The following is a 25766-nucleotide window of genomic DNA, read 5'->3' on the forward strand; positions in this document are numbered from 1 at the left end:
TAATGATCAAAATCCAGAAAAGAGACGTTAAATTCTACAACCACCGAAAAGGAAGCGATTCCCAAACCTTGCATAACAAAGCCATCACCTACAGAGAGATGAACCTAGAGAAGAGTCCCCGAAGCAAGCTGGTCCTGGGGCTCTGTTCACAAACACAAACAGACCCCACAGAGCCCCAGGACACATTGGAAAGAATTAACCAAAAAAACAAAGCAAACTAGAATGCTATTTGGCCCTTACCAGAGAGTACAATGTGGCAAAATACCTGACCACTGTGACTGGCCCTTACCAGAGAGTACAATGTGGCAAAATACCTGACCACTGTGACTGGCCCTTACCAGAGAGTACAATGTGGCAAAATACCTGACCACTGTGACTGGCCCTTACCAGAGAGTACAATGTGGCAAAATACCTGACCACTGTGACTGGCCCTTACCAGAGAGTACAATGTGGCAAAATACCTGACCACTGTGACTGGCCCTTACCAGAGAGTACAATGTGGCAAAATACCTGACCACTGTGACTGGCCCTTACCAGAGAGTACAATGTGGCAAAATACCTGACCACTGTGACTGACTCAAAATTAAGAAACCCTTGACTATGTACAGACTCAGTGAGCATAGCCTTGCTATTGAGAAGGCCGCCGTAGGCAGACCTGGCTCTCAAGAGAAGACAGACTATATGCACACTGTCCACAAAGTGATGTGGAAACTGAGATGCACTTCCTAACCTCCTGCCAAATGTATGACCATATTAGAGACACATATTTCCCTCAGATTACACAGACCCTAAAATTATTCTAAAACATATCCAATTTTGATAAACTCCCATATCTATTAGGTGAAATACCACAGTGTGCCATTACAGCAACAAGATTTGTGAGAAGAAACACCATTGTAAATATATTTATGTTTATTTATTTCCCCTTTTGTATGTCAACTATTTGCACATTGTTACAAAACTGTACATAGACATAATATGACATTTAAGATGTCTCTATTCCTTTGAAACTTTTGTGAGTGTAATGTTTACTATTCATTTTTGATTGTTTCAGTTGACTTTTGTTAATGATCTATTCCACATATATGTTTCCCATGCCAATAACAGACGTCAAATAGAGAGACTGGTTCACAGTACAGCTCATAATCAGTCCTGCCCTTTACAGCAGAGAGTCTGCATCCGTGTAGCTGATCTCAGTTAAATGTTTTTTTTAGGAGGAGACTGGGGCTGAATCAGTCATTTCTAGGATGGCTCCTCTGAACATATGCTGAGTTTATTCACTATAGAACATCAAATCAGCCACAACATGTTGGACTTTACCTCTAGTATCAAATCAGCCACAACATGTTGGACTTTACCTCTAGCATCAAATCGAACTTAGTATAGATCGTATCTATACGTATCTTACTGATTTAACCTTTCCTCTCCTTTATTTTCCTCTCCTTTATTTTCCTCTCCTTTATTTTCCTCTCCTCTATTTTCCTCTCATTCGACATTGTGTTGTTCTTCAGTAGTTTCTCTTTCTTTTATCTCTCTTGGGTTTCATCTCCCGTTGAGAGAGATTGTAATAGATTGGTTAGCAACAAAACGCGCAACTATGGGCCAAAACAGACCAGGTTGGCTTAGATTGTTGGCAACATGTAAACTATATTTAGTTTCCAAATGTTTATTGAAAACATAAATACATTTGCACATATAATACATCGTTACAGTTGTTGGTTAGCTAGCTAGCGAATTTTAGCCATAATTATTAGAATAGTTATGACATCAGTCAAAACACCTAAAAACAACACATGGTATCAATAACAAGATACAACGAGCTGAAAACAGCCACCTACGATTTCCGACAAGACAGCCTCTTGTCATTGTTGCCAGCTATCCAGTGCTTAATTTCAACAGGATCCGGCACCTCTAAGTTTTGGACTGTTTTGTTCAATTTGTTCCATTTGCCAGGATCAGGTAACTCTGGTGGCATGAAACATATTTTTACCTGTTTGCAATGTAACAATTCTAATCAAATCAATCATAGTTCATTCAAAATGACGCCTTTGTAATTCTCCTGGCTTCCCCCTAAAAAACGTAATGGGAAAACCGTGCTGGATATTCGAAGAATTGATTTGTGTTGCGCTGGCCGGGGTTTCTGGTTTGCGCAACATTGTAGCCGATATAGACCAACGCGTGGACATTGCTGTGGTAGGGAGGAGTGTGCCTGTATCTCTCACAGAATTGGAATGGGATTCCTTTTCTATTATCTCTCTTCCTCTCCCTGCTCTGATATACATGGGCCTGCAACTCTCATCTCTCCAGCGTTGCACATAATCATGTATTTCCTTATTGAATCATAGCTGCGGGGAGGGTGCTTGGTGTGCTGCTGCAGCACCTCTGTTGAATGTAAATACATTTACCAAAGATATATAATCACTGCTGTTTGTTCAGAAATAAATAATTATGAAAACTAGACCAGTAATTTAGCCCCAGATGATCAGCTGTTGGTTTCTTTGTTTTCTCTATAGTTGTGGATTCTATATAGCATAATCAAAAGACACGCCTTGTGACACAGATCCATCTGAAACGAGAAGACTGATCTGTCTGTGGGATACCAAGTTATCAACTTTCAAATAGACCTATTGAGCGAACAGAATTGTTGTACAAAGTAAAACAAGAGAGAGATGGTACTTCTTGGTACTAGCGCATCGGCCATCGCCGGTGAGTCAGTGAAACTGGACAGCTGTTTCAGGACTATCATTTCCTCCTCATATTGTACAGGTGTGTCTCCACACACCCGGACTAAGTTCATTTTTATTGATCTCAGATTCTCAGTTTGTCAGTGTCAACGTAGCCTGTCATTTCGATCATTTGTGAGGTATTAAAAAAGATTCTGCTATCGTCTAGTCATCTAAAATGATGTAGAATTGCATGAAATGCATTTATTAAGGCCATTTTTTTCCCAGGACCCTAGAGGCTTCAAAAACTATTTCCTATGTGTGCAAGTTCTGCAAGTCCTCTCTCTACTCTACTGCTCTTTGCCAGGATGCAAAGCGATGATAAGCATGCAATGCTTTATTGTATAAGTATATATGTATATATTTTTAAATGCGTTCTGGTAGGCTACCTCAGAGCCCCCCAGGTCACCCCCCTCTCCGGCTCACTTTTTGTTCCGGTGTTGTGCCGAAAATCTCCCCCCTGCCAGAACCCCCCACTTCACGTTCTTCATTGCTGGACTTGCTTAATATTTGAAAATGTTGATCTTCACTCCGTTGTCTGTTTAGCCCTCATTTCACTGATCTTAGTAGCAGAAAACATGTTTGGGTTTGGCTATTTGTTTGAAGTGTATGTGGCGGTTGTAGCTTGTATGGAGCCCTGGGCAAACATCCCTTTCAGCTCAAACACATACACACACACACACTCACTCACACTGACAAACACACACACACACACTCACACAGACAAACACACACACACTCACTCATACAGACAAACAAACACACAAACACACACACACACTCACTCACACTGACAAACACAGAGACAAAGACACAAACACATAAACACACACACACACTCACTCAGACAAACAAACACACACACACAAAATCACAGTGACACACACACTCACTCACAAAGACAAACACACACACACACACTCACACAGACAAACACAGAGACAAAGACACAAACACATAAACACACACACACTCACTCAGACAAACAAACACACACACACAAAATCACAGTGACACACACACTCACTCACAAAGACAAACACACACACACACACTCACACAGACAAACACACACACAATCACAGAAACACACACAATCACAGGGACAAACACATAAACACACACACACACTCACTCAGACAAACAAACACACAAAGACATAAACACACACACACTCACACAGACAAACACACACACACACAATCACAGAGACAAACACATAAACGCAACAGGAGGCTTATTCTCCACTTGGCCCAATGAGGCCTACAGTAAGGGAGGCTTGTTGATGCTGGTGATACAGCATGTTAAAGTCTCCTGGCAGTGAAGAGGAACAACATTATGAGCATCCAACATGGCACCCTATTCTCTACAGCCTATGGGCTCGAATCAAAAGAAGTGCACTGTGTAGGGAATGGGGGGCAATTAGGGACATACGTTTGGGATACAACCTATGCTTGTTTCTCTGATGTTTCTCAAAGTGCTGGGAAAGACCAGCAGCTGTTAACCAGCTAGCTGTTACTTGAATGTTTCATGTAGTCTATTTTAGGTTAGGAATCCCCTGGTGTTTTACTCAGTGATAATGCAGGCCTAGTGGTACTGGTGTTTTACTCAGTGATAATGCAGGCCTAGTGGTACTGGTGTTTTACTCAGTGATAATGCAGACCCAGTGGTACTGGTGTTTTACTCAGTGATAATGCAGGCCTAGTGGTACTGGTGTTTTACTCAGTGATAATGCATGTCTAGTGGTACTGGTGTTTTACTCAGTGATAATGCATGCCTAGTGGTACTGGTGTTTTACTCAGTGATAATGCAGGCCTAGTGGTACTGGTGTTTTACTCAGTGATAATGCAGGCCTAGTGGTACTCAGTCCACTCTTAGAAAAGTGTCTGAAGGCTCTGTGTTGTAGGTATTTTGGGATGATACTCTAATAAGGTTATGATTGTCAAGTCAATGATGGATTTCCCTGTGTGTCAGTCTGTAAGAGCTGTCAAATCTGAGTAGTGCTTCAACAATACATTCATTCACAGCTCATTGTGACTGAGGCTGAGTGGGTCCTAGAAACAAACACACACACGCGCGCGCGCGCGCACACACACACGAACGCGCGCGCACACACGCACACACACACACACACACACATATATACATTTGCGTCGGGGAGGCTATTGATTGTGATTGCTTTCAATAAGATCCAGAGTGTGGAATCCATAACAATATCATCTGCACACACACACACACACACACACACACACACACACACACACACACACACACACACACACACACACACACACACACACACACACACACACACACACACACACACACACACACACAATGTAATCAATCCAGTAGCTACATGGATGCAGTTTATATGGTAATAGAGTCTCTGGAGCAGGCAGGAGTCGGGTCTGGTCACTACTGACAATACACCACCGGAGTGGGGGAGAATCTTAATCCTGGTATGCACACACTCACACACATAGATGCACTTTTTCTCTCTCTCTCTCTCACACACACACACACACACACACACACACACACACAAACACACACACACACACACACACACACACACACACACACACACACACACACACATAGATGCACTTTTTCTCTCTCTCTCACACACACACACACACACACACACACACACACACACACACACACACACACACAAGTTGCCAGTGATTTGGGTCTGTATGTTGGCAGCAGCCTCTTTATGTTGGTGTTGTATATTTAACAGTCTGATGGACTTGAGATAGAAGCTGTTTTTCAGTCTCTTGGTCCCAGCTTTGATGCACCTGTACTGACCTCGCATTCTGGATGATAGCAGGGTGAACAGGCAGTGGCTCGGGTGGTTGTTGTCCTTGATGATCTTTTTGGCCTTCCAGTGACATTGGGTGGTGTAGGTGTGCTGGAGGGAAGGCAGTGTGCCCCCGGTGACGCGTTGGGCAGACCGCACCACCCTCTGGAGAGCCTTGTGGTTGAGGGCGGTGCAGTTGCTGTACCAGGCAGTGATACAGCCTGACCGGATGCTCTCGATTGTGCATCTGTAAAAGTTTGTGAGGGTTTTGGGTGACAAGCAAAATTTCTTCAGCCTCGTTTAAGAAGCGATGTTGCACCTTCCTCACCATGCTGTCTGTGTGGTGGACCATTTCAGTTTGTCTGTGAAGTGTACGCTGAGGAACTTAAAACTTGTCAACTTCTCGACTACTGTCCCGACGATGTGGATAGGGGGGTTTCTGCTGTTTCCTGAAGTCCACGATCATCTCCTTTGTTTTGTTGACGTTGAGTGAGAGGTTGTTTTCCTGACACCACACTCTGAGTACCCTCACCTCTTCCCTGTAGGCCGTCTCGTCATTGTCGGTAATCAAGCCCACTACAATTGTGTCGTCTGCAAACTTGATGATTGAGTTGGAGGCGTACATGTCCATGCAGTCATGGGTGAACAAAGTACAGGAGGGGCTAAGCACACACCCCTGTGGGGCCCCAGTGTTGAGGATCCGCAAAGTGGAGATGTTGTTTCCTACCTTCACCACCTGGGGGCGGCCAGTCAGGAAGTCCAGGACCCAATTTCACAGGGCGGGGTTGAGACCCAGGGCCTCAAGCTGAGCTTGGAGGATACTATGGTGTTGAATGCTGAGCTGCAGTCAATGAACAGCATTCTTACATAGTTATTCCTTTTGTCCAGATGGGATAGGGCAGTGCGCAGTGTGATGGCGATTGCATCGTCTGTCAACCTGTTGCACTTCAAACTGAAACTGAAGTGGGTCTAGGGTGGCAGGTCAGGTGGAGTTGATATGATCCTTGACTAGTCTCTCAAAGCACTTCATGATGATAGAAGTGAGTTCTACAGGGCGGTAGTCCTTTAGTTCAGTTATCTTTCCTGGGTACAGGAACAATGGTGGCCATCTTGAAGCATGTGGGGACAGCAGACTGGGATAGGGAGCGATTGAATATGTCCATCAACACATCTGCCAGCTGGTCGGCGCATACTCTGAGGACGCAGCTAGGGATGCCATCTGGGCCAGAAGCCTTGCGAGGGTTTACACGTTTAAATGTCTTAATCACATCGGCCATGGAGAAGGAGAGGCCCGCAGTCCTTGGTAGCAGGCTGCATCGTTGGCACTGTATCCTCAAAGCGGGCAAAAAAGGTTTAGCCTGTCTGGAAGCAAGACGTCGGTATCCGTGACGTGGCTGGTTTTCTTTTTGTAGTCCATAATTGCCTGTAGATCCTGCCACATAGATCTCGTGTCTGGGTCATTGAATTGCCTTGCGAATGGAATAACTACACTGTTTATATTCAACCCTATTCCTCAACCTCTTTCCGTGGCTGAATGCGGTGGTTTGCGCTTTCAGTCCTGCGCAAATGCCACCGTCTATCCATGGTTTTGGTTGGGGTAGGTTTTAATAGTCTCCAATGCACTTCCTAATAAACTCACTCACCGAGTCAGCATGTAAATCGTTATTGTTATTGTCGTTATTGTCGTTATTGTCTGAGGCTTCCCGGAACATTTTCCAGTCCACGTGATCCAAAAAATCTTGAAGTGTGTATTCCGATTGGTCAGACCAGCATTGACTGGTTTTAGTCACAGGTACATCCTGTTTGAGTTTCTGCCTATAGGACGGTACGAGCGAGATGGAGTCATTGTCGGATTTGCCGAAGGGAGGGTGGGGGATGGCCTTGTATGCATCACGGAAGTTAGTGTAGCAGTGATCCAGAGTTTTGCTCGAGCAGGTGCTACAGTCAATGTGCTGATATAATTTAGGTAGCCTTGTTCTCAAATTAGCTTTGTTAAAATCCCCAGCTACAATAAATGCAGCCTCAGGATATATGGTTTCCAGTTTACATAGAGTCCAGTGAAGTTCTTTCAGGGCCGTCAAGGTATCTGCTTGGGGGGGATATACCTAGCTGTGACTATAATCGAAGAGAATTATCTTAGGAGATACTGCGGTCAGCATTTGATTGTGAGAAACTCTAGGTCAGGTGAACAAAAGGACTTGAATTCCTCTATGTTGATATTGTTACACCATGAGTCATTAATCATGAGGCATACACCCCCGCCCTTCTTCTCACCAGAGAGATGTTTATTTCGGGTTCATGCGTGACGCATGAAGAAACCCGGTGGCTGTACCGACTCTGGCAACATTTCTCGAGTGAGCCATGTTTCTGTGAAACAGAGAATGTTACAATCTCTGATGTCTCTCTGGAAGGCAACTTGTGCCCTATTTTCGTCCACCTTGTTGTCTCAAGACTGGACATTGGCGACTAATATGCTCGAAAGCGGTGGGTGGTGTGCTCGCCTTCTCTGACCAGGAGGCTGCTCCATCTGCCTTTGCTGCGGCGACTAAATTGTTTTGGGTCGGCCTCTGGGATTAGAACTTTAGAGTCTCAATGGAACTGCCTGGCTAAAGAATGGTTGAATAAATACATGAAAAATAGAATAGTTTGGTAAGGTTATTGATGTTTTTGAAATGGAAAGGAATGTTGAGGATTAGTTGTCCTCAGTAAGAAAGTGTCATATTTAGAATTTATTTTGAAGTACACCAATTTCTATTAGAAGTGCAGGATCTTTAGGGGTAGTAAAATAACATTTCCTAGGTCAGACGGGTCAAGTTTATGGTCCTTGAAGATTAACATCCATTATGAGATCTGAGAGCCTACAGTACCACTGTGGAATATGTTTGGAGTGATCAATTTGTCTTCTCTATCTCTGAGCCAATGGAAGGATGTCAGTAGATGATTGGTCTGTACTGGATGTTCTCTGGACTAGCTAAAGGCTAGATGAAGTAATGGATCAACTAGTCGAGAGAGAGACAGAGAGAGAGAGAGACAGAGAGGCAGAGAGAGAAAGAGAGAGAAAGAGAGAGACAGAGAGAGACAGAGAGAGACAGAGATAGAGAAGGAGGTTGGAGGAGACAGGCGTAGAAAGAGGAGGAGTAGGAGACAGAGGTATAGGAGGAGGAAGAATAGGAGACAGAGGTGCAGGAGGAGGTGCAAGAGGAGGAGGAAGAAAAGAGCAGAAAACACTCTGTTCTTCAAAGATAAATGGAGGAGCGGAGAGGCCCCATTGTGTCAGCTGCTGTCATCACTAAATGGCCCTCAGATCACTGTCAGCTAGATACACACACACACACACACACACACACACACACACACACACACACACACACACAGTGACTGACTGCCCCCTCTCACTCCAACATCTGTGCTGACAGCAGCCAAGGTAATGAGTCTCTTTGTGTGCCAGCACGAAGAGTGTGTGCACGTGTGTGTATGTCTGTGTGTGTGTATGTCTGTGTGTGTGTGCATGTCTGTGTGCTCCATGTAGTTAGCAGGTAGTTAGGAGGTACTTAGGAACATTCAACACTACTACTACTGATACTACACTGCTACCTCTATATGAGTGTGTCTGTGTAGGTTTGTAAGTGTGTGAATCTGTAGTCCAAGTGTGTTTAAGTGTAATGTGTGTGAGTGAGTGTGTGTGTGCGCGTGTGCGTGTAGGTGTAAATTAGTACTCCAGGTGTGCTGTTGAGCGGTGTGTATCAGAGAGGTGTGGTGCAAGGCAGGGATGGTGGAAGGGAGAGAGGGAGGGATAGAAGGACGAAGGGATGATGAATGGCTCTCGTTAGAGGGGTAATTTGTCAGTCTCCGTCTGACTAGGCTCCAGCTGTCGATCTATCACTCCCTCCATCTCTCTACTTCTCTGTCTGGCCTACCACTCCTCACAAGCCAGATGGGCAGATGGAGGGATGGAGGGAGGGAACGGACGGTGAAAGAGGAAGAGGGAGACTGGGACCTATAAAGGGAACGTGTCAGGGATGAAGTGATAGACAGAGAGAAGGGGAGTTAGAATCACAGAGGGAGAGAGACTAGGCTAATTAACGAAGGTATGGAAAGAGAGAGATGGGAGGCACCTATTCTCCTCTCATTCAATTTCACTGATCTGAGAGGACTGGAAGGGCAAGAGCACAGCTGACTACCACAACATTCATCCCACCTATCCCGCCTTCTCACAGCAGAACAGATGGAAGAAAAAAGAGGAGAGGAGAGGAGAGGAGAGGAGAGGAGAGGAGAGGAGAGGAGAGGAGAGGAGAGGAGAGGAGAGGAGAGGAGAGGAGAGGAGAGGAGAGGAGAGGAGAGGAGAGGAGAGGAGAGGAGAGGAGAGGAGAGGAGAGGAAGCCTCTGTAGAAGATTGAGTAGCATTTCAGTTCAGGATTGTGTACTTCTTTTTTTGTAATTGAAGACGCTTTTATCCAGTGCCACTTACAACAGACTTCTTCAGAGATCAGAGTGTATTCTGACCTATAGCCCAGTGAGAAGTCAACACTGTGAACCAACCAAGCCTGGAATCTTACTGCATCCCAAATGGCACCCTATTCCCTATTTATTGCACTACTTTTGACCAGACCCATATGGGCCCTAACATAGTGTACTATATAGGGAAAAGGATGCAGTTTTGGGAAACGGACCATCTCACCGTAATAAAGTTGATCTCAGGGAACAATAGATGTTAAACACTCTGTCTTCAGGTTGAGTATCTGACACAACAGAGGTGTAACGTCTGTTGTCTGTATTCTCCTGACAGACCTGCCTCTTTATCCCTCAGTCAGAGAGGAAACTAAATGTTGCAGGTTTGTCACATTAGGTCTTTCTCTCTCTTTCTCACATACACACACACACATAAATAAATAAATAAATAAACAATGAAAGAAAGAAAGAACAAGCAAAATAAATAAGGAAACAGAGTAATAGAGAGACTAGTGAACCAACAAAGGACTGCTCCAGCTAATGTAATCACCTAGAGGACCACGTTACCCATGATGCCTAGCTCCAGCTAATGTAATCACCTAGAGGACCACGTTACCCATGATGCCTAGCTCCAGCTAATGTAATCACCTAGAGGACCACTAATGCCTAGAGGAACACGTGACCCATTATGCCTAGCTCCAGCTAAGAGATGTAATCACCTAGAGGACCACGTTACCCATGATGCCTAGCTCCAGCTAATGTAATCACCTAGAGGACCACTAATGCCCAGAGGACCACGTGACCCATGATGCCTAGCTTCAGCTACAGTAAGAGATGTAATCACCGAGAGGACCACGTGACCCATGATGCCTAGCTCCAGCTAGGGTAAGAGATGTAATCACCTAGAGGACCACATCACCCATGATGCCTAGCTCCAGCTAAGAGATGTAATCACCTAGAGGACCACGTTTTCCATGATGCCTAGCTTCAGCTACAGTAAGAGATGTAATCACCTAGAGGACCACGTGACCCATGATGCCTAGCTCCAGCTAAGAGATGTAATCGCCTGGAGGACCACGTGACCCATGATGCCTAGCTTCACCTACAGTAAGAGATGTAATCACCTAGAGGACCACGTGACCCATGATGCCTAGCTCCAGCTAAGAGATGTAATCGCCTGGAGGACCACGTGACCCCTGATGCCTAGCTTCACCTACAGTAAGAGATGTAATCACCTAGAGGACCACGTGACCCATGATGCCTAGCTTCAGCTACAGTAAGAGATGTAATCACCGAGAGGACCACGTGACCCATGATGCCTAGCTCCAGCTAGGGTAAGAGATGTAATCACCTAGAGGACCACATCACCCATGATGCCTAGCTCCAGCTAAGAGATGTAATCGCCTGGAGGACCACGTGACCCATGATGCCTAGCTTCACCTACAGTAAGAGATGTAATCACCTAGAGGACCACGTGACCCATGATGCCTAGCTCCAGCTAAGAGATGTAATCGCCTGGAGGACCACGTGACCCCTGATGCCTAGCTTCACCTACAGTAAGAGATGTAATCACCTAGAGGACCACGTGACCTATGATGCCTAGCTTCAGCTACAGTAAGAGATGTAATCACCGAGAGGACCACGTGACCCATGATGCCTAGCTCCAGCTAGGGTAAGAGATGTAATCACCTAGAGGACCACATCACCCATGATGCCTAGCTCCAGCTAAGAGATGTAATCGCCTGGAGGACCACGTGACCCATGATGCCTAGCTTCACCTACAGTAAGAGATGTAATCACCTAGAGGACCACGTGACCCATGATGCCTAGCTCCAGCTAAGAGATGTAATCGCCTGGAGGACCACGTGACCCATGATGCCTAGCTTCACCTACAGTAAGAGATGTAATCACCTAGAGGACCACGTGACCCATGATGCCTAGCTCCAGCTAAGAGATGTAATCGCCTGGAGGACCACGTGACCCCTGATGCCTAGCTTCAGCTACAGTAAGAGATGTAATCACCTAGAGGACCACGTGACCCCTGATGCCTAGCTCCAGCTAAGAGATGTAATCGCCTGGAGGACCACGTGACCCCTGATGCCTAGTCTTTGTTCCACAAACACAAAGCAATTTCCACTGACCTTTATAGTTGTGTATTGGAACTAAATGAGTGGAGTTAAACATGCCCCACGGCTTCATTGCTAAAGAGATTACACTTCCCATAATTGCTTTTGGCTTTCTAGTGCCATTTCTTTCTTTATGTAATTAAAGTGATTTAAAATATTAATAACCACCAAACACACACACGCTCATGCACCAACCCAAACACACACACGCTCATGCACCAACCCAAACACACACACGCTCATGCACCAACCCAAACACACACACGCTCATGCACCAACCCAAACACACACACGCTCATGCACCAACCCAAACACACACACGCTCATGCACCAACCCAAACACACACACGCTCATGCACCAACCCAAACACACACACGCTCATGCACCAACCCAAACACACACACGCTCATGCACCAACCCAAACACACACACGCTCATGCACCAACCCAAACACACACACGCTCATGCACCAACCCAAACACACACACGCTCATGCACCAACCCAAACACACACGCTCATGCACCAACCCAAACACACACACTCATGCACCAACCCAAACACACACACGCTCATGCACCAACCCAAACACACACGCTCATGCACCAACCCAAACACACACACTCATGCACCAACCCAAACACACACACGCTCATGCACCAACCCAAACACGCACACGCTCATGCACCAACCCAAACACACACACGCTCATGCACCAACACAAACACACACATGCTCATGCACCAACCCAAACACACACACGCTCATGCACCAACACACACACACACACGCTCATGCACCAACCCAAACACACACACGCTCATGCACCAACACAAACACACACACGCTCATGCACCAACCCAAACACACACACGCTCATGCACCAACACAAACACACACACGCTCATGCACCAACCCAAACACACACACGCTCATGCACCAACACACACACACACACGCTCATGCACCAACCCAAACACACACACGCTCATGCACCAACACAAACACACACACGCTCACGCACCAACCCAAACACACACACACACACGCTCATGCACCAACCCAAACACACACACGCTCATGCACCAACCCAAACACACACACGCTCATGCACCAACCCAAACACACACACGCTCATGCACCAACATAAACACACACACACTCATGCACCAACCCAAACACACACACGCTCACGCACCAACACACACACACACGCTCATGCACCAACCCAAACACACACACACACACGCTCATGCACCAACCCAAACACACACACGCTCATGCACCAACCCAAACACGCACACACTCATGCACCAACCCAAACACACACACGCTCATGCACCAACCCAAACACACACACGCTCATGCACCAACCCAAACACACACACGCTCATGCACCAACCCAAACACACACACACTCATGCACCAACCCAAACACACACACACTCATGCACCAACCCAAACACACACACGCTCATGCACCAACCCAAACACACACACGCTCATGCACCAACCCAAACACACACACGCTCATGCACCAACCCAAACACACACACGCTCATGCACCAACCCAAACACACACACGCTCATGCACCAACCCAAACACACACACGCTCATGCACCAACCCAAACACACACACGCTCATGCACCAACCCAAACACACACACTCTCATGCACCAACCCAAACACACACATGCTCATGCACCAACCCAAGCACACACGCGCTCATGCACCAACCCAAGCACACACACGCTCATGCACCAACCCAAACACACACACGCTCACGCACCAACCCAAACACACACACGCTCATGCACCAACCCAAACACACACACACTCATGCACCAACCCAAACACACACACGCTCATGCACCAACCCAAACACACACACGCTCATGCACCAACCCAAACACACACACTCTCATGCACCAACCCAAACACACACACGCTCATGCACCAACCCAAACACACACACGCTCATGCACCAACCCAAACACACACACGCTCATGCACCAACACACACACACACACGCTCATGCACCAACCCAAACACACACACGCTCATGCACCAACCCAAACACACACACGCTCATGCACCAACCCAAACACACACACGCTCATGCACCAACACACACACACACACGCTCATGCACCAACCCAAACACACACACGCCCATGCACCAACCCCAAACACACACACGCTCATGCACCAACCCAAACACACACACGCTCATGCACCAACCCAAACACACACACTCTCATGCACCAACCCAAACACACACACGCTCATGCACCAACCCAAGCACACACACGCTCATGCACCAACCCAAGCACACACACGCTCATGCACCAACCCAAACACACACACGCTCACGCACCAACCCAAACACACACACGCTCATGCACCAACCCAAACACACACACGCTCATGCACCAACCCAAACACACACACGCTCATGCACCAACACACACACACACACGCTCATGCACCAACCCAAACACACACACGCTCATGCACCAACACACACACACACACACGCTCATGCACCAACACACACACACACACACGCTCATGCACCAACCCAAACACACACACACACTCATGCACCAACACACACACACACACTCATGCACCAACCCAAACACACACACGCTCATGCACCAACCCAAACACACACACGCTCATGCACCAACCCAAACACACACACGCTCATGCACCAACCCAAACACACACACGCTCATGCACCAACCCAAACACACACACGCTCATGCACCAACCCAAACACACACACGCTCATGCACCAACCCAAACACACACACGCTCATGCACCAACCCAAACACACACAAGCTCATGCACCAACCCAAACACACTCCCGCTCATGCACCAACCCAAACACACACACGCTCATGCACCAACCCAAACACACACACGCTCATGCACCAACCCAAACACACACACGCTCATGCACCAACCCAAACACACACACACTCATGCACCAACACACACACACTCCCGCTCACGCACCAACCCACATACACGCACGCTCACGCACCCACACACACACACACACACACAGATATACATGCATGTTCACAAATGCTGTACATGTTCACACACACATACATACACTCTGATCTCTCCTTTCCCACTGTCATCAGTACCCTCATTAAACAGTAAGTGGAATATGCTAAAATCCTGAACGCTCTCTCCTGATCGATAGAACTGAGTGATCAATTTATTCTGATAAGTTGTTCTCCTGCATGCTTTTCTCCCCTTCCCTTTTCTCTTTCATGTTTTATCTCCACACTGTTCTGTCCTCAGCTTAGCAGCTCTCTAAGTATTTTTCCATCATTTGTGAATAGACAAATATAGACAACCAGAGAGACTAACATACTCATCTCTCTAGAATACTGTGTTTAATGAACACACAATATCTCATTGTCAGGTGTCTCAGTGGTCTCCTCTTCTTTCTTTCCTCTCCCTCTATTTCTCTCTCCCTATCTCCCTCACTCTCTCTCCCTATCTCCCTCACTCTCTCTCCCTATCCCTCTATCTCCCTCTATTTATTTCTCCCTTTCCCTCTGCCTCTGTCTCTCTCCCTTTATCTCCCTATATCCCTCCATATATCCCTCTCTCTATCTCCCTCACTCTCTCTATCCCTCTATCTCCCTCTATTTATTTCTCCCTTTCTCTCTCTCTCTCTCTCTCTCTCTCTCTCTCTCTCTCTCTCTCTCTCTCTCTCTCTCTCTCTCTCTCTCTCTCTCTCTCTCTCTCTCTCTCAATACAATTCAATGTAAGGGCTTTATTGGCATGGGAAACATGTGTTAACATCGCCAAAGTGAGTGAAGTAGATAATAAACAAAAGTGAAAATAACAATACAAATGAACAGTAAACATTACACTTACAAAAATTCTAAAAGATTAAAGACATTTCAAATGTAATATTATGTCTATGTATAGTTGTCACGACTTCCGCCGAAGTCGGCTCCTCTCCTTGTTCGGGCGGCGTTCTCCTCTCCTTGTTCGGGCGGCGTTCTCCTCTCCTTGTTCGGGCGGCGGTCTCCTCTCCTTGTTCGGGCGGCGTTCTCCTCTCCTTGTTCGGGCGGCGTTCGGCTCTCTAGCCATCGCCGCTCCATTTTTCATACATCCGTTTGTCTTGCCTTGTTTCCATACACACCTGGTTTTCATTTCCCCAATCAATCTACTTGTGTTTAACCCTCTGTTTCCCATCATGTTTTGTGTGTCATTGTTTTCATGTCAAGTGATGTTCGTTAAGCGCTTTACTTTACTGTTCCGTTTTTTGTTTTGTTGTGCTCCCAGTTTGGAACTATAATAAAGTGTGCTTTATTTAAAGCTCTGCTCTCCTGCACCTGTCTTCGCCTTCATACACATGTTGACAACAGTGTTGTAACAATGTGCAAATAGTTAACATGAGTCTTCAATATTTCCAGGTAGAAGTTTTAGGTTGTAGTTATTATAGGAATTATAGGACTATTTCCCTCTACAGCATTTGTATTTCATTAACCTTTGACTATTGGATGTTCTTATAGGCACTTTACTATTGCCAGTGTAACAGTATAGCTTCTGTCCCTCTCCTCGCTCCTCCCTGGGCTCGAACCAGCAACACAACGACAACAGCCACCATCGAAGCAGCGTTACCCATGCAGAGCAAGAGGAACAACTACTAGAAGGCTCAGAGCGAGTGATGTTTGAAACGCTATTAGCGCGCATCCCGCTAACTAGCTAGCCATTTCACTTCGTTACACCAGCCTCATCTCGGGAGTTGATAGGCTTGAAGTCATAAACAGCGCAATGCTTGACGCACAACGAAGAGCTGCTGGAAAAACGCATGAAAGTGCTGTTTGAATGAATTTTTACGCTCCTGCTTGTGAATGACCCTGCCTATAGAGCGCCCTTCCAGAGCTCTAATGTCCATGGGATTGGAGAGGAGCTGAGTGGGGATGCCCAGCTCGGACTCCAGGGTAGCGTCCAAAAGACGTTCATCGGCCCAAGAGTCGCCCGCAGAGATGATGACTGGATCCCCCACAGCAGTATGGCATGGAAAGGTGCCCAAGAGTCGATGATTACCCGGAGAGATGACGACTGGATCCCCCACAGCAGTATGGCATGGAAAGGTGCCCAAGAGTCAATGATTACCCGGAGAGATGACGACTGGATCCCCCACAGCAGTATGGCATGGAAAGGTGCGCAAGAGTCGATGATTACCCGGAGAGATGACGACTGGATCCCCCACAGCAGTATGGCATGGAAAGGTGTGCAAGAGTCGATGATTACCCGGAGAGATGACGACTGGATCCCCCACAGCAGTATGGCATGGAAAGGTGCGCAAGAGTCGATGATTACCCGGAGAGATGACGACTGGATCCCCCACAGCAGTATGGCATGGAAAGGTGCGCAAGAGTCGATGATTACCCGGAGAGATGACGACTGGATCCCCCACAGCAGTATGGCATGGAAAGGTGCCCAAGAGTCGATGATTACCCGGAGAGATGACGACTGGATCCCCCACAGCAGTATGGCATGGAAAGGTGCCCAAGAGCCGATGATTACCCGGAGAGATGACGACTGGATCCCCCACAGCAGTATGGCATGGAAAGGTGCCCAAGAGTCGATGATTACCCGGAGAGATGACGACTGGATCCCCCACAGCAGTATGGCATGGAAAGGTGTGCAAGAGTCGATGATTACCCGGAGAGATGACGACTGGATCCCCCACAGCAGTATGGCATGGAAAGGTGTGCAAGAGTCGATGATTACCCGGAGAGATGACGACTGGATCCCCCACAGCAGTATGGCATGGAAAGGTGTGCAAGTAAGGGGAGAGGAAAAGTTCTCCATAAGGCCCACCAGACTACTCGCCCCTTCTTGATGAGCCTGGGTTTTGAATGGACAGGCAGCTATGAAATGGCCCGTAGCTCCACAAAACAGGCAACTTTGGGTGTGGAGTCGGTGTAAGCGCTCAGCCGGAGTCCTTCTAGCCTTGCAAAGGTGCATGGACTCTTAAGGAGGCGAGTCGGCAGCCCTTGGTAATTCCTGAGAAAACTTGGGTGACGTCGGGTTCACTCGGACATGTAGACTTCGGAGGTCTCCAGGATTCTTCGGAGGCAAGGTGAGAATTGAGGGCTAACGAGGGCGTCAGGGCACAGATTCCCTCTCGCTCCACAAGGCTATGAGGGAGTCAAGGTCCATGGGCAGCTCCCGGGCTGCAAGCTCATGTTTCACCACCTCCGATAATCCGTGGAGGAACATGTGGAACAATGCTTCCGGGTTCCAGGCACTCTCTGCTGCCAATGTGCGAAAATCCACTGGGTAGTCTGCCACACCACGGGAGTCTTGATGTAGCCGGAGCAGCTTACAAGCAGACTCTCTCCTTGACAACGGAGAATCAAACACTTTCCGAAATTTCACCACAATCTCCTCAAGCCCAGGCGAGTCTCCTCCCGGACATCAGCATTATAATATACTCTATCCTCAAGCAGTCTTAGGGGAACGAAGAAAGCTGGAGCTAAAAAATGAGTGAGTACTGGAAGAGAAAATCCTGGCAGGTTCCGGAATCACCAGCATTGCGCTCCGGAGGAGCTAACCGGGGTTCTCGGGACACTGGGTTAGGCTGGGAGATTACGGGTATGACCCAATGCCCAGTGGGGAATCTGCAGAATTGCTTCAGCAAAGTCTTGAATGCCTGGTCATGGCATTCTGCCAGGGTATGGAGTCTCCATAAGACATTGCAGTAACTCCTTGTGTCGTCCAATGGTGACTCCTTGCAGGGAGACAGCATTGTGGAGCTGGTCTGAGTCTGCTGGGTCGGTCATGGCCAGTTCATACTATCACGTTTTAGGGAAGACCCAGATGCAGACAGTGTAGAAGTAACACAAGTTTATTACTAGAACAGAGGGCAGGCAAAACGACAGGTCAAGGGCAGGCAGGGGCAGTAATCCAGATTAGGAGAGTCCAAAAGGTACAGAATGGTAGGCAGCCTCAGGGTCAGGGCAGGCAGAATGGTCAAAACCAGGAAAACTAGAAAACAGGAACTGTAGAAAAGACAGGCGTAAGGGGGAAAATGCTGGTAGGCTTGATGAACAAAACGAACTGGCAACAGACAAACAGAGAACACAGATATAAATACACAGGGAATACTGAGGGGAGATGGGAGACAGCTGGTGGGGGATGGAGACAAGCACAAACACAGGTGAAACAGATCACGGTGTGACAAATTTGACATTTGCTCAGTAGATTGTTTTCACTGAGGAAATGTACGATTCTGCTGTTGATAATGTAGAGGATTTTCCCAGAGTTGCTGTTGACGCATGTCCCAAAGGTTTTTGGGGTCAAATTTGTCTCCACTTTTGTGGATTGGGGTGATCATTCCTTGGTTCCAAATATTGTGGAAGATGCCAGAGCTAAGGATGATGTTAAAGAGTTTTAGTATAGCCAATTGGAATTTGTTGTCTGTATATTTGATCATTTCATTTAGGATACCATCAACACCACAGGCCTTTTTGGGTTGGAGGGTTTGTATTTTGTCTTGTAGTTCATTCAATGTAATTGGAGAATCCAGTGTGTTCTGGTGTCTTTAATAGTTGATTCTAAGATTGATGTTTGATTATGTTTATGTTTTTGCTGTTTGTTCTTTGTTATAGAGCCAAACAGATTGGAGAAGTGGTTTATACATACATCTCCGTTTTGGATAGATAACTCTTCATATTGTTGTTTGTTTACTGTTTTCCAAATTTCTCAGAAGTGGTTAGAGTCTATGGATTCTTCAATTACATTGAGCTGATTTCTGACGTGCTGTTTCTTTTTTCCCCCGTAGTGTATTTCTGTATTGTTTTAGTGATTCACCATAGTGAAGGTGTAGACTTAGGTTTTCTGGGTCTCTATGTTTGTGGTTGGACAGGTTTCTCAATTTCTCTTAGGTTTTTGCATTCTTCATCAAACCATGTGTCATTGTTGTTCATTTTCTTCTGTTTTCTGTTTGAAATTTTTAGATTTGATAGGGAAGAAAATATACTGTTAAGATTGTCTACTGCCAAGATTACACCTTCACTATTATAGTGGAACGTTTTGTCCAGGAAGTTGTCTAGAAGAGATTGCATTTGTTGTTGCTTAAATGTTTTTTGATAGTTTTCCACACTAAATTCCTTCCATCTATAGCATTTCTTACTATTATTCAGTTCCTTTGGCTTTGATGCCTCATGATTGAGTATTTCTCTGTTCAAGTAGAGTTTACTGATTTTGCTATGATCTGATATGATCTGGTGTCTGTGGGCTGACTGTGAACGCTCTGAGAGACTCTGAGTTGAGGTCAGTAATAAAGTAGTCTACAGTACTACTGCCAAGAGATGAGCTATAGGTGTACCTACCTTAGGATTCCCCTCGAAGCCTACCATTGACTATTTACATACCCAGAGTGCAACAGAGCTGCAGGAGTTGTGACCCATTTTTGTTGGTAATGTTGTCGTAGTTGTGCCTATTGAGGTATATGGGGGAGGGAATGCTGTCACCTGCAGGCAGGTGTTTGTCCCCCTGTGTGCTGAGGGTGTCAGGTTCTTGTCCAGTTCTGACATTTAGGTCACCACAGACTAGTACATGTCCCTGGGGGATTCTAGTTGGGGGAAATATGCAGCATACCAGAGGACATTTTTCTCTGTTCACATCATTACCTTTTGAATTCTAGCCAAATGTAAAAAGTTCCTGTTTTGATTCATTCAATAGAGTGAGTTAGGTCTGCTCTCTACCAAATTAGCATACCTGGTAGTTTGGTGGATGGGCCTACCAGCTCTCTGTAACCTAGACCCTGTTTCTTGTAGGATGACAATGTCTGTATTTACAAAAGTCTAGGTTCCTGCTCTTTAGGCCCAAGGCAGATGACCTCAGCCTTAGATAATCTTTCTCTATCCCTCCTCATCCCTATCCCTCTCTTTCTCTCTCCCTCTTTCTCTCTCTCTCTCTCTCTCTCTCTCTCTCTCTCCTCTCTCTCTCTCTCTCTCTCTCTCTCTCTCTCTCTCTCTCCCTATCCCGCTCCCTGTCCCTCTGTCTTTCTTGCTCTCCTCCTCCTCCTCTTTCCTTCTCATTTCATCCCTGTTGGTTATAGCTAGTGTTTACCTTGCTCTTGTTTATCCATCTATTTTCCGCACGCACACGCACAGACACATACACACGCATGCACAGACACACACACCACACCCATGGTGTAAACAGCAGACAGTGCAGGCAATGCGTCTCCCAGGAGTGGAGTTCGTGTGTGTTACACATCAATCCCTGCTCTGGTTTCCATGATGCAAACCTCTTGCCTCTTACTGGGCCTGATACTTACACTGCTGGTCAACACAAAGAACAATCTCTCTCTCTCTCTCTCTCTCTCTCTCTCTCTAGCTCCTTATCTCTTTCTCTCTCTCTCTCTCTAGCTCCTTATCTCTTTCTCTCTCTCTCTCTAGCTCTTTATCTCTTTATCTCTCTCTCTCTCTCTCTCTCTCTCTCTCTAGCTCTTTATCTCTTTCTCTCTCTCTCTCTCTCTCTCTCTCGCTCTCTCTCTCTCTCTCTCTCTCTCTCTCTCTAGCTCTTTATCTCTTTCTCTCTCTCTCTAGCTCTTTATCTCTCTCTCTCTCTCTATCTCTCTCTAGCTCTTTATATCTTTCTCTCTCTCTCGCTCTCTCTCTTTCTCTCTTTCTCTCTCTCTCTCTCTCTCTCTCTCTCTCTAGCTCTTTATCTCTTTCTCTCTCTCTCTAGCTCTTTCTCTCTCTCTCTCTCACTCTCTCTCTCTCTCTCTAGCTCTTTCTCTTTCTCTTTCTCTCTCTCTCTAGCTCTTTCTCTTTCTATCTCTCTCTCTTTCTCTTTCTCTTTCTCTTTCTCTTTCTCTTTCTCTTTCTCTCTCTCTCTCTCTAGCTCTTTCTCTCTCTCTCTCTCTCTCTCTCTCTCTCTCTCTCTACATGTACAGTTGAAGTCGGAAGTTTACATACGCTTAGGTTAAAGTCATTAAACATTTCCCAGTGTGCAGTTGCAAACCGTAGTCTGGCTTTTTTATGGCGGGTTTTGGAGCAGTGGCTTCTTCCTTGCTTAGCGGCCTTTCAGGTTATGTCAAAATAGAACTCGTTTTACTGTGGAAATAGACACAGTAAAATAGACTTATTTCCTCCAGCATCTTCACAGGGTCCTTTGCTGTTGTTCTGGGATTGATTTGCACTATTCGCACCAAAGTATGTTCATCTCTAGGAGACAGAACACGTCTCTTTCCTGAGCAGTATGACGGCTGCGTGGTCCCATGGTGTTTATACTTGCATACTATTGTTTGTACAGATGAACATGGTACCTTCAGGTGTTTGGAAATTGCTCCCAAGGATGAACCAGACTTGTGGAGGTCTACAGTGTTTTTATCTGAGGTCTTGGCTGATTACTTTTGATTTTCCCATGATGTCAAGCAAAGAGGCACTGAGTTTGAAAGAGGCCTTGAAATACATCCATAGGTTCACCTGCAATTGACTCAAATAATGTCAATTAGCCTATCAGAAGCTTCTAGAGCCATGACATCATTTTCTGGAATTTTCCAAGCTGTTTAAAGGCACAGTCAACTCAGTGTATGTAAACTTCTGACCCACTGGAATTGTGATACAGTGAATTATAAGTGAAATAATCTGTCTGTAAACAATTGTTGGGAAAATTACTTGTGTCATGTACAAAGTAGATGTCCTAACCGACTTGCCAAAACTAGTTTGTTAACAAGATATTTGTGGAGTGGTTGAAAAATGAGTTTCATGACTCCAACCTAAGTGTATGTAAACTTCTGACTTCAACTGTATACTGTATATCTCTTCTCTTATTCTCTGTTTCTGTAGGACAGTTGAAGTTATTGCAGTGTATCATGGTGAGTGTGTGAGATTCAGAAGAAAATAAATGATCAATGCAATGCTGTGGTGAATACTGAAAACATAGAGCACAAAAACAACAACACAAGATCAATACTGAGCAGTTTTGCTTTCATGTGGATCTCAGTGTCCTTACTGTGAGACAACTGCATTCCTACGGGACAGAGAGGGAGAGAGGGAGAGGGAGAGAGGGAGAGAGAGAGAGAGAGAGAGAGAGAGGGAGAGAGGAGAGAGAGAGGAGAGAGAAGTGAGAGAGAGGAGAGAGAGAGAGAGAGAGAGAGAGAGAGAGAGAGAGAGGAGAGAGAGAGAGAGGAGAGAGAGGGAGAGAGAGAGAGGGAGAGAGAGAGAGAGAGAGAGAGAGAGGGAGAGAGAGAGAGAGAGAGAGAAGGAGAGAGGGTGAGGATAGAATGAGTTCTGTTATCTGTTCTTTTGTTCCTCAAGGTCTCTGGGTTCTCTTTCCGCCTATCTCTCTCCTTGGCTCTTGTACAAAAGCAGATAGAGAGAGTAGTGAGTGAGATGAAAGTAAATGGATGGTTACATTCCGGTGAGTGTAAGGCCACGAGAGAACGTCATGTACTCTACCTTTCGTACTTACCGCATTAACTCTTCAAACGCCCGCAGTCAGGAGACATTCACTCTCTTTCCTCATATCCGCCTCTATAATGCTTTTCTCTTTTCTCTCTCCTTCTTGACGGTGAAGGACAACGTGTTCTCCTGAGATTCAAAATAATAACAGCTTTATTGACAGGAGTGAAAAACAATGTCCCTGCTGCCGGCTGGCCCAAGGCTATCATTAAAAAACTGGAATGAAATAATAGAAAAATAACTGATTATCACAGTCACAAAGGGAGAATAATAAAGTGGGATTAATTAGTAGCCGGTAATGACTCTAGTCCTGCTGTGTCTTTGGACTCGACTAACTGACCTCATTTAACCAACGTTGTTGATAGACTGAGCTGTGAATATTACAGAATTATAATTATTCTACATCATGAGATATCTCTATATAGAAACTATTAGATTTCCTTGTCCTTGATTCCAAACCTGTAGAGAATAGACTTGTAAATCCTACTGTCTGTCCTGTCCCTCTCTCTAGTGTAAAGGACCAGTCTCAATGTGTCCTATCTCCTGTCCCTCTCTCTAGTATAAAGGACCAGTCTCAATGTGTCCTATCTCCTGTCCCTCTCTCTAGTGTAAAGGACCAGTCTCAATGTGCCCTATCTACTGTCCCGCTCTCTAGTGTAAAGGACCAGTCTCAATGTGTCCTATCTCCTGTCTCTCTCTCTAGTGTAAAGGACCAGTCTCAATGTGTCCTATCTCCTGTCTCTCTCTCTAGTGTAAAGGACCAGTCTCAATGTGTCATATCTCCTGTCTCTCTAGTGTAAAGGACCAGTCTCAATGTGTCCTACCTCCTGTCTCTCTAGTGTAAAGGACCAGCCTCAATGTGTCCAAAGAGTGTGTGTGTGTGTGTGTGTGTGTGTGTGTGTGTGTGTGTGTGTGTGTGTGTGTGTGTGTGTGTGTGTGTGTGTGTGTGTGTGTGTGTGTGTGTGTGTGTGTGTGTGTGTGTGTGTGTGTGTGGACAAAGCTGGGTACCAAGAAAAATGTGACCTTCATTCATGAAGACCACAAACTCATCAAACAACATTTAGTGTGTGGTGTGTGTGCCTCTTTTTAGTGTTCCTCTGTCGATTATCATTCCATCAGTATGTCTAACCCTCTCTCCCTCCTTCCCCTTCTCTTTTCATCATCCTCCAGGTCGCACCATCCCCCCTACCTCCTCCCTCCTCCCCCCCCTCTGCCCCTCCCTCTTCATCCCTATGCCCCTCCTCCTCCTCCTCATCCTCTCCATCATTCAGGGAGTGCCAGGTGCCCCTGCTGGAGAATAATTCCTCCCACTCCCGCCTGGAGCCCCGCCCCCACAATGACTCATACCTGCTCAGACACCAAACCCCCTCCTCCGGTAAGACAGCTGTCAATCACTTCCAACATTCCATCCCTTCATCAATTTTCTCTCTCTCTCTCTCCCTCCCTCTATTCCCCCCCCCCTCTCTCTCTCCCTCCCTCTCTCCCTCACTCCTTCTCTCCATCTCTCCCTCCCTCTCTCTCTCCCTCCCTCTCTCCCTCACTCCTTCCCTCTCCCTCACTCTCTCCCTCTCTCATTTACTCCTTCCCTTCCTCTCTCCCTCACTCCTTCCTTCTCTCTCTCTCTCTCTCCCTCACTCCTTCCCTCTCCCTCTCTCCCTCCCTCTCTCCCTCCCTCCCTCCCTCCCTCGTCTCTCTCCGTCCCTTCCTGTGTTAGAGAAAGAGGTTGTGTGAGGGAGAACTGTGACAGACCCAACATTAACTTCTTGTAACTACCCATCCCGGATCCGGGAGAATTGTCATCAACTGACACTAAGTAGCATAACAAAAAATCTTACTAGAAAATATTAATATTCATGAAATCACAAGTGAAATATATTCAAACACAGCTTAGCCTTTGTTAATCACCCTGTCATCTCAGATTTTCAAAATATGCTTTACAGCCAAAGCAAGACAAGCATTTGTGTAAGTTTATCGATAGCCTAGAATAGCATTATGCCTAGCTAGCAGCAGGCAACCTGGTCACGAAAATCAGAAAAGCAATCAAATTAAATCGTTTACCTTTGATGAGCTTCGGTTGTTTTCATTCACGAGACTCCCAGTTAGATAGCAAATGTTCCTTTTTTCCATAAAAATATTTTTATAGACAAAAAAAATTGCGGTCACAACTCCGCAAATGAGCTCCATAATATCGA

The 25766-nt window shown here is 46.2% G+C and overlaps 1 pseudogene; it reads left to right on the forward strand.

Moving 5' to 3' along the window:
- Window positions 1-25766, forward strand: part of LOC109910198 (teneurin-2-like) — a 331746-nt pseudogene that overhangs the window by 161342 nt on the left and 144638 nt on the right.

The sequence above is a fragment of the Oncorhynchus kisutch genome, linkage group LG19 (genome assembly GCF_002021735.2).
Source record: "Oncorhynchus kisutch isolate 150728-3 linkage group LG19, Okis_V2, whole genome shotgun sequence".
Taxonomy (NCBI): Eukaryota; Metazoa; Chordata; class Actinopteri; order Salmoniformes; family Salmonidae; genus Oncorhynchus; species Oncorhynchus kisutch.